This window comes from Chlorocebus sabaeus, chromosome 7 (genome assembly GCF_047675955.1).
Source record: "Chlorocebus sabaeus isolate Y175 chromosome 7, mChlSab1.0.hap1, whole genome shotgun sequence".
NCBI classification, from domain to species: domain Eukaryota; kingdom Metazoa; phylum Chordata; class Mammalia; order Primates; family Cercopithecidae; genus Chlorocebus; species Chlorocebus sabaeus.
In genome coordinates, this window is record NC_132910.1 from 56091990 (window position 1) to 56110252 (window position 18263).

General features: G+C 36.0%; 1 long non-coding RNA gene across 6 annotated transcripts in view; it reads left to right on the forward strand.

The window, feature by feature from the left end:
* LOC103236063 (uncharacterized) overlaps window positions 1-18263 on the forward strand; it is a 237813-nt gene that overhangs the window by 15218 nt on the left and 204332 nt on the right. For 5 of the 6 annotated variants that reach the window (XR_012093400.1, XR_012093403.1, XR_012093399.1 and 2 more), the window contains exons 2-3: window positions 7009-7119; window positions 8409-8505. This is a non-coding gene — a long non-coding RNA (uncharacterized lncRNA). The remainder of the gene's footprint in view (window positions 1-7008; window positions 7120-8408; window positions 8506-18263) is intronic. The other variant, XR_012093404.1, reaches the window with a different exon arrangement.

Below are 18263 nucleotides of genomic sequence, written 5' to 3' on the forward strand. Positions count from 1 at the left end.
AATCCTCCCTAACTCATTTTATGAGGCCAACATCATCCTGATAACAAAGCCTGGCAGAGACACAACAAAAAAAGAGAATTTTAGACCAATGTCCCTGATGAATATCGATGCAAAAATCCTCAATAAAATACTGGCAAACCGGGTTCAGCAGCACATCAAAAGGCTTATCCACCATGATCAAGTGGGCTTCATCCCTGGGATGCAAGGCTGGTCCAACATACACAAATCAATAAATGTAATCCAGTATATAAACAGAACCAAAGACAAAAACCACATAATTATCTCAATAGATGCAGAAAAGGCCTTTGACGAAATTCAACAGCCCTTCATGCTAAAAACTCTCAATAAATTTGGTATTGATGGAACATATCTCAAAATAATAAGAGCTATTTATGACAAACCCACAGCCAATATCACACTGAATGGGCAAAAACTGGAAGCATTCCCTTTGAAAACTGGCACAAGACAGGGATGCCCTCTCTCACCGCTCCTATTTAACATAGTGTTGGAAGTTCTTGCTAGGGCAATCAGGCAAGAGAAAGAAATCAAGGGTATTCAGTTAGGAAAAGAAGAAGTCAAATTGTCCCTGTTTGCAGATGACATGCTCGTATATTTAGAAAACCCCATCATCTCAGCCCAAAATCTCCTTAAGCTGATAAGCAACTTCAGCAAAATCTCAAGATACAAAATTAACGTGCAAAAATCACAAGCATTCTTATACACCAACAACAAAAAAACAGTCAAATCATGAATGAACTTCAATTCACAATTGCTTCAAAGAGAATAAAATACCTAGGAATCCAACTTACAAGGGATGTAAAGGACCTCTTCAAGGAGAACTACAAACCACTGCTCAGTGAAATAAAAGAGGACACAAACAAATGGAAGAATATTCCATGTTCATGGATAGGAAGAATCAATATCATGAAAATGGCCATACTGCCCAAGGTAATTTATAGATTCAATGCCATCCTCATTAAGCTACCAATGACTTTCTTCACAGAATTGGAAAAAACTGGTTTAAAGTTCATGTGGAACCGAGAAAGTGCCCGCATTGCCAAGACAATCCTAAGCCAAAAGAACAAAGCTGGAGGCATCACACTACCTGACTTCAAACTATGCTACAAGGCTACAGTAACCAAAACAGCATGGTACTGGTACCAAAACAGAGATATAGACCAATGGAACAGAACAGAGTCTTCAGAAATAATACCACACATCTACAGTCATCTGATCTTTGACAAACCTGATAAAAACAAGAAATGGGGAAAGGATTCCTTATTTAATAAATAGTGCTGGGAAAATTGGCTAGCCATAAGTAGAAAGCTGAAACTGGATCCTTTCCTTACTCCTTATATGAAAATTAATTCAAGATGGATTAGAGACTTAAATGTTAGACCTAATACCATAAAAACCCTAGAAGAAAACCTAGGTAATACCATTCAGGACATAGGCATGGGCAAGGACTTCATGTCTAAAACACCAAAAGCAAGGGCAACAAAAGCTAAAATTGACAAATGGTATCTAATTAAACTAAAGAGCTTCTGCACAGCAAAAGAAACTACCATCAGAGTGAAAAGGCAACCTACAGAATGGGAGAAAATTTTTGCAATCTACTCATCTGACAAAGGGCTAATATCCAGAACCTACAAAGAACTCAAACAAATTTACAAGAAAAAAACAAACAACCCCATCAAAAAGTGGGCAAAGGACATGAACAAACACTTCTCAAAAGAAGACATTCATACAGCCAACAGACACATGAAAAAATGCTCATCATCACTGGCCATCAGAGAAATGCAAATCAAAACCACAATGAGATACTATCTCACACCAGTTAGAATGGCAATCATTAAAAAGTCAGGAAACAACAAGTGCTGGAGAGGATGTGGAGAAATAGGAACACGTTTACACTGTTGGTGGGACTGTAAACTAGTTCACCCATTATGGAAAACAGTATGGTGATTCCTCAAGGATCTAGAACTAAAAGTACCATATGACCCAGCCATCCCATTACTGGGTATATAGCCAAAAGATTATAAATCATGCTGCTATAAAGACACATGCACATGTATGTTCATTGTGGTACAATTCACAATAGCAAAGACTTGGAATCAACCCAAATGTCCATCAGTGACAGACTGGATTAAGAAAATGTGGCACATATACACCATGGAATACTATGCAGCCATAAAAAAGGATGAGTTTGTGTCCTTTGTAGGGACATGGATGCAGCTGGAAACCATCATTCTTAGCAAACTATCACAAGAACAGAAAACCAAACACTGTATGTTCTCATTCATAGGTGGGAACTGAACAATGAGATCACTTGGACTCAGGAAGGGGAACATCACACACCAGGCCCTATTATGGGGAGGGGGGAGCGGGGAGGGATTGCATTGGGAGTTATACCTGATGTAAATGACGAGTTGATGGGTGCTGACGAGTTGATGGGTGCAGCACACCAACATGGCACAAGTATACATATGTAACAAACCTGCACGTTATGTGCATGTACCCTAGAACTTAAAGTATAATAATAATAATAAAAAAAGAAAATCACTTGAATTTACATTTGTCTGACATCATTTCCATTGTCTAAAGTAAATATAAAATGAACAGCAAGTAATAAGTCATTAGCAAAAAAAAAAAAAGCGAGAAATGTGCATTAAAATGATATATAACATAACCACATTTGTTTAAAACTTATTCTAATATCAAAAGGCAAATTTCAACAATGCAAAAACTGCAATTACTTTTGCACCAACTTTACCTTGTCTTATCTTTTATCTTATCTTATGTGAGCTTTGTGATACCTAATTAGATGCATTTACCTCCTTATAAAATTTCCCAAGTCAACAGAGTATATAATCCTTCACCCACATGAAAAAGCAGAAGTGGTTAGAAACAGCTGGTGAACCAGAAGCCGTTTTTTGTTTTCAGATGATTCTGATTTACCTTATAGGTAATATGCAACCCGTTATACAGTTCCAGTGATTCAAATTTTTATTTTCCCCTTGATTTTGTGACGTATTATTAATTTGGCAACATTTTACTGTTCTTTTTTTTATCCCCCTTGATCTCCTAGCTTTCTTTTTGGAATATTTCCTCCACTCTGTCTAGTAACTCTACTAACCCAGGTATACACAAACATTGCCTATGATCTTTCATCTCTTCTCTAGGTGAACAGTGATTCAACTCACCCCAGAATCTCTCACGTGTTGGAGATTAGATCCTTAAACCATAGGTTGGAAAGCAGCAAATAGAGTGGAAGAAATAGAGAGCCTCCAAAAGAAAACACAAAAGGGGCAAAGTATTATCTTTCAGAGAAATCACTCTACATTTTTATCCAAAGTTTGTGGCAGGAGAGAGTGAACCCAAGATGGAACTAGCACTGAGAACAAAAACAAACCTAAGTTTGATGTTGCCCTTTGTGAAATCTTACAGAGCAGAGCTGTACTAGAGTTTAGGTAGTATCTAAAAAGTAGCATTTTCAGATGGGCTTTAGAAGATCTAGTGTAAAACAAGATCTAAGAGTAAAACAAGCCTACACTTGGAAAATTTTATTAGTGTGACCTTTATGAAATCATTTATTCAGTAGTCCATAACCTGGGGTGTTACCTATTCCTCTTTGGAGTATTTGGAAATACAAAGGGACATTTTTGATTACCAGAATGTCTGAGAGGCATTACTTGCATTTTGTTGGCAATGTCCAAAACTATAAACGTCTTGTGGGTACTCCTGGAAATCCGGCCAACAAAGAACTACTTTAAAAAAAAGTCATCAATACGCCAAGAAATACAGTGACATGGATATAATTATACTGCCAGGCTAATCATAACCACACTGTTGTATATGTTACCTAGTATAACTCAGTCTATAATGCAGCAGTTACTCCTGTACCCATCACCTCTAATTCTATGTAAATGAAGTCTACAGTTTTCAAAATGGTCAATTCAGTATCAAGGCTACAAAGTCAAAATGGTCCCTTGTGATGAAAAATCATAAAAAAATAAAAATGCCTAGCAGAAAGAATCTGCCATTTCTACTGACTCATCAGCTGAGCATGCTTGTTTTCAACAAAATACAGGCATTCGAGAAAACAAACTAGCCAGACTCGGAGAACCAAGCCCCACCTAGGCCAAAAGGTTTTTAGGTATTACACAGATATATCTGTGCATACAAACACACAGATAGGCATATACAACTTGTTATTCAAATCAGTAAGGACTAAGACAGTTATGCTGTGTTTATTTAAAAAAAGTTCTCTGAGGAGAATTTTAATTAAAAATGTACATGATAATCCACAGGAATGATATTGAACATCCTCAAGATACTGATGAGTAAGAGATGAATTATCATTACCACAGTGTAAATAGAAAAACTAGTGAAAATTTCCCAAGCTGCTAAAAACTTCCCTTTATTCAGTTGAAAATGTTTTTAATTATTTGCAAAAGTGCTAATGTGCTCTTTGATAGTGGGACGGAGGTTTAGACATTCATATCATCATGTGGAGAAAGTTATACCTGACTGGATTAATAGCTGCAACATAACTTTTCTGATTAGCATTGTGTAGAATATAACAATCTAGGCAATTAGAATGACCTTATCTTCTTTTTGATGTGCATATTTTAGTAAGGGTACAAAAATTTTTCTTTATAACCTTTGATTCAACAGTTCTCATAAAGATTTAGTTTCAAGATATTTGAACCAAGATGATCAGTGACAAGTTAATTAGAAAATGTACTTAGTATTTGAATAGTTTTCATCAAGGAAGGTTTTGAAGGGCAGTACTTACTTTGAAAATTGTGTAAATAAATAAAAGTGCTTCTTTTGCTTCTAGGATCATATTCTAACCTCTATATGCTAGTTTTTACATGCTAAAACTTCTCAAAAATTCTCCCCTCCCTCTTTTCCCTCTGCACTAGCAACTGAAGGAAAACCATATCATATAGAGGAGATTCCATTCAAAAGTACAAACTGCATAGAATTTCTTTAATAGAGCTCAAAACACTAAAATCAGATTTATAGCATGTAACCCCACTTTACATGCTTTAGATTTTTAGTGATGTTTGAATTCTATCCCATGCCTAAACAAACATCTAATATCTTTGGTCCAGTTTGAGATTCAACTTAAAAAGAATCCACAGGACACTTTTGTGAGACACAAAAAGTAACCAAGTACAGATGTCACAAAAATTGTAGTCCAGCAGTACCAGGGAAAAGGTACCAGCCCAGAGACTCTAATCCTCTAGACTACCTGTAGAGCAAGATATCTTTCCATTTATATCATCTCCACATCTCCACGTGGTAACTAGCACTCTATGATGCATAGGTAAAATCCAAGGTTCCCTAGCTTTGGAATATTAGATACTATTAAAAGAGATATTGATTGGGACCATGAATGTCACAAACTGCTCAGGAGTTGGGTAGACCTGCTCTCTAGCCTAAGCTGTACCACCTGCTGAGTTAGTCTTCTACCTCTTGATGCCTGGTCTTCCTCAATGAGATTTATCAATTGAAAATCCTCAATGAGATTCATCTGTTGAAAATGATCACTTATAATTTGAAATTTTATAATGTTGAAAGTCTTTATTTTCCTGAACTTTTTATAGAAGTTGCAATAGAAGCCTGGAAAATAAAACAGTAGAAAACACTCATAGTTTTAATAACCTAAATAAAATAAAACATTCTCTATGCTACCTAAATAGAATGAAATATTTTCTATGCCAAAAATTATGAGAAAATGTATGAGGTAACCTCCCAAATGGAAAAAAAATATTTATAAGAAACATTCCAGAGCATAATATCTTCATATATAAAAAACTCACACAAATTCAAAAGAAGCACTCACACCATAGAAAGGTAAATAAGACAAAAAAGTGATTTATTAAAGTCAAATTTTAAATCCTGAATAAACTTATGAATAAATGCACTAGACTGCCTTAAAAAACCTACCATTTTTCTTTTCCTATACTCTACTTCCCCATATCTTGAGACTTTTCTTTTGTAACTTTAATTTCTTCTCAATCATCATTGGCCACCCTTTCTTTTGCACCCAGTCCAATTCTTAATTATGTCTCTTCATTCTCTATTGAGAAGTAGAAATAATCAGGCAAAAATTCTTCCCAACACCACAGCGGCGAATCTATATGTCTACTTGCATTTGTTCCTGTATTTTCTATCCTCCTAGTACAAGAGTTAAACTGTAGCTATTGCAAGATCCAGACAAACCCTGTACTTGTTTTCTGAATCCCACATATCCTTATCTTTTCAAGGGCATCTACAAGATACCCCTTCTCATTCCTGTGTAATCAAGGGTCTTTCTCTCCAGAATTATTCCTATATATATATATATATATATATATATATAAACCTCACATCCAAAAAGCAAAGAAAATCTATTGCCAAAATTTTCTTGCCTTTAGTAACCACTAGACATCATGCACAAATGATCTGCTCTGGCTGTACTCCTTCCTCCTCGCTTGTTTTTTCTTCCACTTGCTGCAAGTCAGTGTCTGAACCCACATCTCCACAGAAATTGCTATTGTCAACTCCACTGACCACATGTAGTTCACTATTCTAATAACCACTTCTCTGTCCCATTTTACTAGCTCTCTTGGCAGCATTCCTCCCAGTGATGACTCCTGAAAAATTTATTTCTCTTGGATTAAGGATACCCCATTCATCTAGTTTCCAGGCTACTTGCTGTCTGATTAATTTCAGTCTCCTGTGCTGGCTCCTCCTTTTTGAACTTGATCTAAATATCACAGTTTCTCAGAGTTTTGTCCTAGACTTCTTTTTTTGGTCTGCTTCTCTAGATGATCTTGCATAATCTCATTCATGGCTTTGAATTTTATCAAAGTACTGACAACTCCAAGATCTTTGAATTCATCTATCTACCTGTCAATTCATATATTTACTTTAATATTCCATAGAAACTCAGACATAAAAGATTCCATCCAAACTTCTTATTTTGGTGTCTCTCACTGCCTGTTTCTTCCACAGTTTTCCCATCTCGGTAAATGACATCATCAGCCATCAGACTATTCAAGACAAAACCTAGGACTGAGTCATCTTTGACATCTTTGCATCCATAACTCCTATAGGAAATCCAAAGTGAGTCAGATTTTTTTTAATTCAAAATATTTCAAAAATAGAAGCACCATCATGTCTTATAAGGTGCATAGCTATAGTCTTCTACTTTGTCTCTCTACTGTCACTTGAACCACTCTTTTCTACTTTCAACCCAACAGCCAGAAAGTATAACACATAAAACTCTCCAATGTCCTCTAGTTGTACATCTAATAAGATCTGACTACCGCACTAAGGCCTGCAAGGCTCCATATGACCCATCCTTTTCTATCATACTAACCTTATGTCACAGGATTTTCTCCTGCTAATTATACTTTGGCCTCATTGGCCTTTTTGCATTTCCTAAATATTAACTTTGTTGCTTTCTGAGGACCTTTACTCTTAAGTTCATCTCTGCCTGACAGGTCCCCCAATCATAGGATCAAACATGTGGTTCTTTCTTTAGACTTTGGATCTAAGTTACTTCCTTGGAAAGAATCTTCTCAGACCACCCATTTAAAATGCCCCAACTCAAAACAAGCCGTTGTTTTTCAACATTTTTTTCTTCATTACTATCTGGAATATTTGTTTACAGTGTTCTTTGCTTACTTGTTTATCATCTCTTGTACTAGATTATAAGCTTCTGATTGGCTACATATTTACTATTTTATGTATCACTTTGTATTAGCTACCAGAGAATGCAATATATATTTGTTGAATAAATTAGTGAGTTGAAATCACTTCAGATACCACAGGAAGAAGCTAACGAGCTACCATTTGAAAGTTTGACATAAAACCTTAGATGTAGCATTACAACATCATATAACTGACTTCTCCCCTGAGCTCCACATACATACAAACTGCTTCCTCAGTATTTTTACTTGGGAATCTCATAGACACAAACTCCACAGATTTGACACAGAATTTTTGATTTAAATCCCCACCAATACATTTAGTTCCTAATTCCCCTTCTCCTCTAAGATGCATAAGATGAAACCTAGAAATAAAACATACTTTTGTGTATGTATATTAAACACACACATATGTATATCCCATTATATTAAAGTTACATATGCTTCAATATGCATTTATGGGTCTGTATTTATATGCAACTATCTATCTATATTTTAAATAAAATATACCAAAGTGTTCGTAATGATTTTATTTCCTTGGGCTTGTGGGATTCAGAGTAATTATGTATACTTCAGAGTATAAAAATTATGTGTTTATATTGTTTTTTCCCCCTAGGATTTTGTTTTGTTTGTTTCTATGGTCTCTTATTTTTTTTTAAGTTTATTTATTTATTTGATACAAGGTCTCTCTCTATCCCCTAGGCTGGAGTACAGTGCCCAGTCATAGCTCACCACAGCCTTGAACTCTTGGGCTCAAGCGATTCTCCCATCTCAACCTCCTGAGAAGCTACAACTCCAGGTGTGTGCCACCATGCCTGGCTAACTGTCTTTTTTACTTTTTTAGAGATAGGGTCTCACGATGTTGCTTAGGCTGATCTTGAACTCCTGGTTTCAAGCCATTCTCCTGCCTTCACCTCCTAAAGCACTGGGATTACAGGCATGACCCACTACATCTGGCCATGTGTCATTTTAATAGAAAAAAGTAAAACCTTAAAAAATGGAGGACTCAATAAATTTATGTACTATGGTATTGAGGAGAGGATTACTAAATTTTTCCAGTTCGATACTACAGATTTCTGTACTATTACATAGATTTAACTGGATCCAGTTAAGTCCATGATAGTACAGAAATTTAGAAAAAATGACAACTTCGTATGCCATGTTTTGGGATGTCATTGTTATTGTGTATGTAAAGGAAAATGAAAAGTTGAACTGTAAGCTGCAAGAGCAGAATTATAATTTTCCTAAAAATATTACGTGTATGTGTATATATATATAATATACATATTATTTCTAATGTAATATTCAAATTACTTTTGTATCATTACCACCAAATTTGTAGAAAGCAAAACAAACAGAGTTCTACCAGGAAATTATATCTTTTAAAACTATTGATTATCATTGTAAAGACAATACGTTAGTTAATGTAGCCAGCAATTATATTATACTATATTTGCAAGATGTGAGGTAACTGCCTTGAATGGTCAGGTTAATGGTGCATTTGCTGGTGGCTTGATCTGCAAGTAGAGAAAAAGTTTGGATTAAATCAATAATTTTTTTGTAGAATCCCTGCTTTGTTTTCACATTTATTAAAATGTATTTTTAGAATAATTACTAGTCTGGTGATTAACAGCAAAAAATAAATGGTTATTGTCCCAAATTGCTTACACTTTGTTAGGGATAGTATTTCCTTTTATTTTTTCTTCAACTTTCATTTTAAGTTCAGGGGTACATGTGCCATGGTAGTTTGCTCACAGGTCATCCCATCACCTAGGTATTAAGCCCAGCATCCATTTGCTATTCTTCCTAATGCTCTCCCCCTACCTTGACTCTGACAGACCCTAGTGTGTGTTGTTCCCCCCATGTGTCCATGTGTTCTCATCATTCAGCTCCCACTTCTAAGTGAGAATATACCGTGTTTGGTTTTTCTATTCCTGTGTTAGTTTCCTAAGTATAATGGCTTCCAACTCCGTCCATGTTCCTGCAACAGACATGATCTTGCTTTTTGTGACTGTGTAGTATTCCATGGTGTTTATGTACCACATTTTTTTAATCTAGTTTATCACTGATGGACATTTAGGTTGATTCCATGTCTTTGGTATCATGACTAGTGCTTCAGTGAACATACGCATGCATGTATCTTCATAATAGAATGATTTCTATTCCTTTGGGTATATACTCAGTAATGGGATTGCTGAGTCAAATAGTATTTCTGCCTCTATGTCACTAAGGAGTTGCCACACTGTCTTTCACGATGATTGAACTAATTTACACTCCCACCAATAGTGTAAGTGTTCCTGTAACTGTACATCCTCACCAGCAACCTTTTTTTTTTTTTTTTTTTTTTTTTTTACTTTTTAATAATCGCCATTCTGACTGGCGTGAGACAGTATCTCATTGGCAGATAGTATTTCTATGTGATAAGCATCACATTGCTTGTTAAAAGTGATCATATAGATATATGTAACACTTCAAGTTGGTGGAGACTAGCATTTCTAGGGAGAAGAAGCAGAAAATAAAGTAGAGGGCATTGTTTAAAGAATCACATGTGCTGTAGTGAGAAGTTTGGATATTACTCATAAGTCCAGTCGTTTTCAACTGTGCTCTCATGAGCAATTAGGTGTCTCTCAGGGGGAACATCACTTTAGAGCAGCTTAAAATAGACTAAGCACTTAGTCCTTGTCAGTTCTGGTCATCTGAGAATCAAATTTCAAGACAAGTTTAGACATAAAAGAGATGTTCTTCGGGAGTTATGAAGGATGAAGGGAAGATAGCAGGAGCAGGCAGGGGGAGATATTTAGACCTCAATGCTGGTCTGTGAAAAGAAAGAGGAAAGAAGAATTGAATAGGAAGAGCCAGACTGCAAAACTGCGAGAAAGTCTTACCTCACCTATGAAGTATCACTTAGCCAAAGTTGCCAAAGACAGGGACTGTGCATTTTTAGGAATGGGACAGCACTAGTATGCACGCTGTGCTTACTCATTGGCTGTAACTAGACTGGTAGAAAGATGGCCTCAGTACAAATATGGTGGATCCACAGTCAACCATGATTCTCCAACAGGTTTTCTAGAAGGAGATCCAAGCAGTACCCACTCCATGGCTGCCAACTCTCACCATGCCCATTTCACAAGAACTGCAACATTTTTGTTTGGTTTATAATTATGTTTTGACTAAGATTACATTTAACCCAAAGGCTCCATTTTCATTCATCAACAAATGTTTATCAAAATGTACTGCACATCAGTATCAACTAGTATCTTAGCTATATTACAAAGATATTGCATCAAAAATAAACAACAAATTCAGCAGCTTGAAATATTAATTATTTATTATCCCAGTCACAAGATTATAGGTTGGCTGGGACTGTTCGGCTTCATTCTGAACAACTATAGAATCACTAGAATAAATTGGTTCCACCATTCCAGTGAGGGAATGATGAATGTGCATCAGTTTTCCAGTAGAAACTCTATGACAGAGGGAGGGCAAGAACACTAGAGGGAAGGGTAGAGCACATAGCACCTCTTATGACTAGGTTTGGTGCTGCATTCCTGTCATTCTGCCCATGTTGCAATGGTCAAAGCAAGTCATATGGCCAAGGCCAACATCAATGTGTTAGGAAAGAGTATTGTCTCGAAAGGAGGGAATATAAAATCATATGGTAAATGGATACAGCAAGGAGCAAAGAATTAAAAACAGAAATGCAGTCTACCACAGTTAGGCAGTTCAAAGGAGTGAACAAGACAGACAAGGTTTTTGCTTCTTATAGAAATCAGTCTAGTAGGGAGATTAAAATTATAAGTAGAGTGGTATGGGCTTATAGCACATATTAGATTTGAGAATTGTGAGGACCCTGTAGATACCTAAAGTTACTTTTGAAGATGAGTTCTAAAAGAGACAATAAAAATAAAGAAATAAAAGAACCAAGGACAGAATCACAGATTTAAGAGATGGTAAAGAATTAGGATCTCCTGAAAGAGATGGTAAGGAAAGGGCCAAATAGATAAAAATAAAACCATAAAAGTGAAAGAAATAACTGAAATCAAGGAAGAAGTGATTTTCCAGAAGTTGAGTAATATACCAAAATCCTCCAAGCAGTTCGAGAAGATTGTGGGCTGTCAAGGGTCCACTTGATGTGGCCATTAAGAAGTTGTTAGTGATGTCGCTGATAACATCAATGGAGTGATGGGACTAGAAACTAGACCAGAGTTGTTTGAGAAAATAGAAACAGTGAATATGGTCTCCTAAGTTCATAAACTTAGTTACAGAGGGAATGAAAGTGACCAGAAAGTTGAAAAGGCTTAAATAGATTAGTATAGAGGAAGGGATATAAGGTAAAACATAAGATCTTCTATGAACAAACCATTGCTTTTTTCCCCTCAGTTTTTATATCCTGTTTGTTCTCCCCTTCAAACTGCTTAATCACTTAGAGTTCCTCAAATACGCCATACAGTTACACTTGGACAAGTTATTTTCTGTGTTTTTCCCTGCTTGAAGGGACTTTTCGTAGTAAGGCATCTTCTTGTTTTCCTACACATCTTTACAGGAACAAGTACAAATATTTATGAATACCTACTATGCACTAGCCAGTGTGTTAGAGACATAAAATCAATTGTTTCAATGAACCATCACATAAACTCTGTATTGTAGGCATAATTATTCCCATTTTAGAGGTGAAAAAGGATATAAAGACTTGCCCAGATACACATCTTGTACCCGGGGGGTTAGAAATTTGAATATATTACTCTCTCCAAAGCTTGTGTTCTAGTCTCAATTTAATTAAACATATACCACTTTGTCAAAGGTCTCCTGTCTGAGGGTGTGAGCCCTCCTATAAGCAGTGGGGAAGACAGAGTAGGTTTTGCATTAAAATAGATCAGTGTTGATCTTGCCCTCCTTTGAAACACAGACGTATCTTGCATAAGTCAACTACAGCACTTGTTACACGGTTTTGTAACATTAAAAAGTATATGAAGTACTCTTGCTGGCAATAAAGAGGCATGTAAGTATTGAAGTAGGGTTGAGAAAGCAAAAGCACTTGTGCTAATGGGGAGGGTGAATTTGAAAGGGAGAGAGTAGAAGCAGAGAGATAACTAATAATTTATAAATCCAAGTGAGATAAATGAGGGCCTCCCTAAAGCTGTCATAGAGAGCCTGGAAATGAGAGGAAATAATCGAAGGAGGTTTAAGAAACAGAATCACTAGGACTTGGCCATTTGGCTGGGAGGAGAGTGATGACACACAGTTTTCTAGCTGAATGGATTGAATGGATTGATGTATCTCAATGAAAATGGAAATATGGGAGAGAGAACAGATTTGAGAAGGAAGTGTGGAGCCAACTATGAAATATGTGTGAGATATGGAGGAGGGGGAAAGAGACCACAACAAAGAGATCCTGAGTCAGTATATTTACAACCAAGTCTGAGAAGTTTTTTATCCCATACTCATCTACAAGGACTTTTAGTTCCTATTATCTGTGGATTTTGACCAGAAGAAGCTGGCAACCAAAGAAATTTATATATAAGATTTATCAAAAGAACACTATTTCTCAAAGTTTCCATGGCAAAATTGAGATATATTCTTCAAAAATATTTCATTTTAGTTAGAAAATAAACTTTTTAATTACTATTTTATTTTAGTTTTGTGTTGCTGAAATGTTATATATTTAATGCCCACCAGCATCACCTCCCCCCAATGGCTTCATGGTTCTGTGACAATAATGACATAACAATCTGGGTGTTGCTTTCTGGATTCGTTTTGCATCTGAAAACTAGGACAGCCCTTTAGGATTGACTACAAGCCTCAGGGAACACACAATTGCTATTTGGTAAAGGAGAGAGCATAGCATAATTCTAGATGACATTGTGCCAGAATATGAGCATTGGAATGATGTCACATTCCACACAGTCATATTTATCACTTTCCCTGTCTCAGTACTGACATTGTTTGTAACTTTGAAATATTTTGTACTATATTGAAGTTTAAAATAAAAAGACAGGTCATATTAATGAGTTTGCAATCTACTTCTATTTTGTTGTTGTTGTTGTTAAATACTGTCATGACACAAACCATTGAAGCCATTCTCTATTAAAGATTCTGTATTCATCACCATATATATTATTAGATCTTTAGGGAAGTTAATTGAAGTGGTGAAAATGTATTGAGGAGATTTACAAAAAGTGAAATTGTCTCTGCCAAAGTTCCAGCAGGAAGAGTTTGGTCATTAGTGCTCTCTAGTGGAGCAGGGATTTTGTGCTTAACTTTTCAGACATGTTTCAGAAAGCCGTTTTTCCAGCAAATCTCTTCCACTGCTCAACATGGCCTGAAGCTCAGGGTCTTTATATGTTGTACTGAACGTAGGGTCATAAGGTGTTGGCAATGAGTTTTTTAGCATTCTGGACTTTAAAGCTGCCACTCTGTTTATCCTGTCTGTTTTGGAAGTGAGTGATGTTTCATCCTGTTACTTTGTTGAGAACCATGCATATGCACATTCATCTTTCATGCTCTAGGAAACATGGGACAAGATAACTTCAACACCAGACCTTACTGTTTTAGCATCCTGCAGGCTTTTATTTTGTTACTCATAAGTTATAGGTAATTATTAGTCTAAATTTAATAAATTTTAAACATTTATTACTCAAATTATAAATAAACAAAAATTATAACAGGGAAGAAAGAATAACTTCTGAGTCCAAAACGAATTACTTTGATAAAACTATGTTTCTTAGATTAATCTGAGTCTGAACTGAGAAAAAAGAAATCTAAATCCTTTCTGGCAAATGAACACAGGGAAAATTATCTGGAAGAATACCACTGGTGCTAATTTAACAAAGCACTCAGATTTTTCCAAGTTGACTTTAATTGGAGTACTGCATAATTTAGCACATTGGTGAAAAACTTAAATGAATGATGTGAAAACAAATGCTCAAAGGTGCCTTTTGAAAAAAACTTCATGTGGAAGAATCCTGGCAGAGTAACTTATATTTTGGATACTTTAGGTCATTTGCACATTATAAAACTGAGTGATGAATTTGCATTTGTAAAACAAATTTTGATGCTTAAATTTCCAAATCAGTAGAGTTTTTTTCTCTCTCTCTCCCTCTCACACACACACACATACACTTTTGAACTAGTTCAGAGTTTCTTCCACTCTTATTCATCACATTTATTTCCTATACTTCTATTGCTTTAGAGCTTCCATTAATAATTTGTACCTCATTATGCATCAGTGCAACAGTGCAGTTTCATCTGTTTTTTCATCAGTGCTTTTTTTCCGATCACTAAGAAACTACTTTAGTCTTTGCTTTTGGGCAAATAAATTTATTGTATAGAACAAAGTTTGTCCAGTAGAAAGCAATGGTGTGCAGTGAATTTGAAAGACAAGACAGAGGTTTAGTAAGAATAATAATAAAAAAAAAAAGTTGATGGTTGGAGGACTAAGATAAAGAGGAAGAGGTGGAGGTGAGGCTTGAGTTGGATCCTTCAAAAGACAGGAGCCAGCACAGGGCAAAGCAAGGCAAGGAAATGGAGTGTAGCCTGAATGCGGTGGAGCAGGGGAGAGCTGTTTCAAGGAATACCATACACCAAAGAAATATATCACTTTAAAAAATTACTTTCCCTCTACATCAGCTGACAAAGACCAAGCATCCTGGACCTTGGGCCTCTGGTGATTTCTATTTTTCAACAACCCTCCTATCAAAGTATTTCTGCTATGTGAATAGCGATCTTCATATAAAGGCCAGCTTCACTGTATAAATAACATGCAAGAACAGTTCCTATTGTGTTGTATTTTATAATGACAGTATGGTTAGGCTACTTTGCCAACTACCATGGTTTTATTTTATCAACACAGTCTATACCTCTACTCGAAATATTCCTTTCTATTGTTTCTATGATTTTTCACTCCATGTAATTCACCCTACCCACATCTGCAATTCTATACATAATTACCTAGAGGAACATGGTTCAGATCAACCCTCAGATCACACTAAAGACTGTGAAAGCCGTGATTAATAGGAGTTGAACCCCTGGAGTGAGAAATTTTCTTGTGTCTCCTCTAGCTTACTCAGCCACATTAAAAACTCTGGTGACAGAAAATTATTAATTCTGTGGCTTTCACCTACAACTGCTGGCATCTGAAAAGACTTGCTCAGTGCTCTAAGCAGGACCAGGCCGGATCCTGACCCCATAGGGAACTCTGCCCAACACCTATGAGCACCAAACATTTCCATGGATAGAGTGTCCTAAATGGAAAAATTTTTTTCATCTGTTCCAAAAAGAATTTGACAAAGTTTCATAAACACCAGAAGCATGATTTATGGCAGCTAATGCTGGGACAGATTCCTCTAGAGCCTAGTGAAATAGGGGGTGCGCTCATCTAACATATGGGTGAGACCTGGCTGCAGTGCTGGGCACCATCTCTGACTCAGTGTTTACCTCCAGCACTGCTTTCTAATGACCAAGGGAGAGAGAAGTGAGTCTCAGAAGCAGAGTTGCACCTTTAAAAATCCATATGTGGTGCCTTTTTAAAAAAGTTCTATATAGTGTGGAACATCAAAAATGTGCTAGGGTGAGAAGAATGATATGTAGAACCTAGCTTCTAATAATTGCTTTTTCTTCATCCACTGATCTCGGGTCCCTCTTATATTAAGTGGTATGGGGAAATTGCTTGAAAAGGATCCTGGCAGCCTCTTCTTTCTGCCTACTCTTTAGTCTCCTTCTGTTTCATGAATTGACCTCTTTTGTCCATGGCTTATCTGAATATTATGTTGCATGTGCCAGATTTCTGCTTCTGTCCTATTCCTATATCATGGAATATTTAAGAGTCCAAACATGGATTTTTTGCAGAGAGGCTCTGGCAATTTAAAATAGATTGTTTGGAAAGATAATTGATAGCAAGCACAATTGAAGAAAATAATACTTATTAACTTTTAAAATATATAACTGGATGATAAAAACTATAGTTCCTTATGTTATAAAAATGCACTGGTGAATGTTTTGGTGTTATGAAGATTGTATGTTTGTTTCCATGTTGAAAGTTGGAATAAAACTATGTGTAAGCATGGCATAAGTACAAACAGAATTGTTAAAGTAGTAGCTATAGTGGGAATGGTGGTACATGCCTGTAATCCCAGATACTCAGGAGGCTGAGGAATGAGAATCACTTGAGCCTGGGAGGCAGAGGCTGCAGTGAGACAAGATTGTGCCACTGCAGTCCAGCTTGGGTGACAGAATGAGACTTTGTCTCAAAAAAAAGTAGTCATTGGATATATCATCAGAAGTTTGATAACAAACAAGTATATTATTATTTTAATTAATATATCAGATATTCTGCTCTTGGTGAAGCCAAAGCCATCTTGATAAAAAAAATAGACAAAGTTGGAGGAATCACACTACCAGGTTTCAAAATATGGTATAAATTTATAGTAATCGAAACAACATGGCAGTGACTTAAAAACAGTCACATCGACAAGTGGAGTAGGATAGAAAGACCATAAACAAACACGTCTATGGTCAATTGATTTTTGAAAAAGGGGCCAAGAACACATAATGGGGAAAGGACAGTTCCTTCAATAAATGCTATTGGAAAACTAGATACTCACATGCAGCATAAAAGAATATTTACAATTCTGTCTTCTAGCTATTAATATACAATACTTTATTAGCTATAGTTAAACTACTGCCTAATAGAACACAATAACTTATTCATCCTAACTGTAGCTTTGTACCTGCTGACTAACTTCTCCCAATCCCTCCATCTCTCCTACACTCTCCAGCCACTGCTAACTACTACTCTACTCTCTACTTCTATGAGATAAACATTTTAGATTCCAAACAAGTGAGATAATGCAGTATTTGTCCTGTGCTTGGCTTATTTCACTTAATGTAGTGTCCTCTAGGTCTATCCAGACTGTCACAGATGACCAGATTCCATTCTTTTAATGGTTAAATAGTATTCTATTGGGTATATATACCACATTTTAAAATTCATTCATCTGTTGATGGACACTTAGGTTGATACCATGTCTTGGCTATTGTGAATAATGCTGCAATGAACACGGGCTGCATATATCTCTTAGACATAATTGATTTCATTTTCTTTGGATACATTCCCAGTAGTGGGATTGTTGGATCATATAGTAGTTCTATTTTTAATTTTTTAAGGAACATCCATACTGTTGTTCATAATGGCTATACCAATTTACATTTCCACAAACAGTTTATATGAGCTTTCCTTTCTTCACACCCTTGCCAACATTTGTAATTTTTTTGTCTTTCTGACAATAGCCATTCTAACTGAGGTGAAGTGATATCTCATTGTGTTTTTTAAATTTCTGTTTCTCAGATATTTAGTGATATTGAGCATTTTTCACACATTTATTGACCGCTTGTATGTCTATTTTTGAGAAATGTCTATTCAAATCTTTTGCCCATTTAAAAATTGGCTTATTTGTTATCTTCTGCCCATTTTAAAACTGGCTTATGGAATACTTTTCTCCATTATGTAGGTTGTCTTTTCACTTTATTAATTTTTTCCTTTGCTGAGAAGAAGCTTTCTAG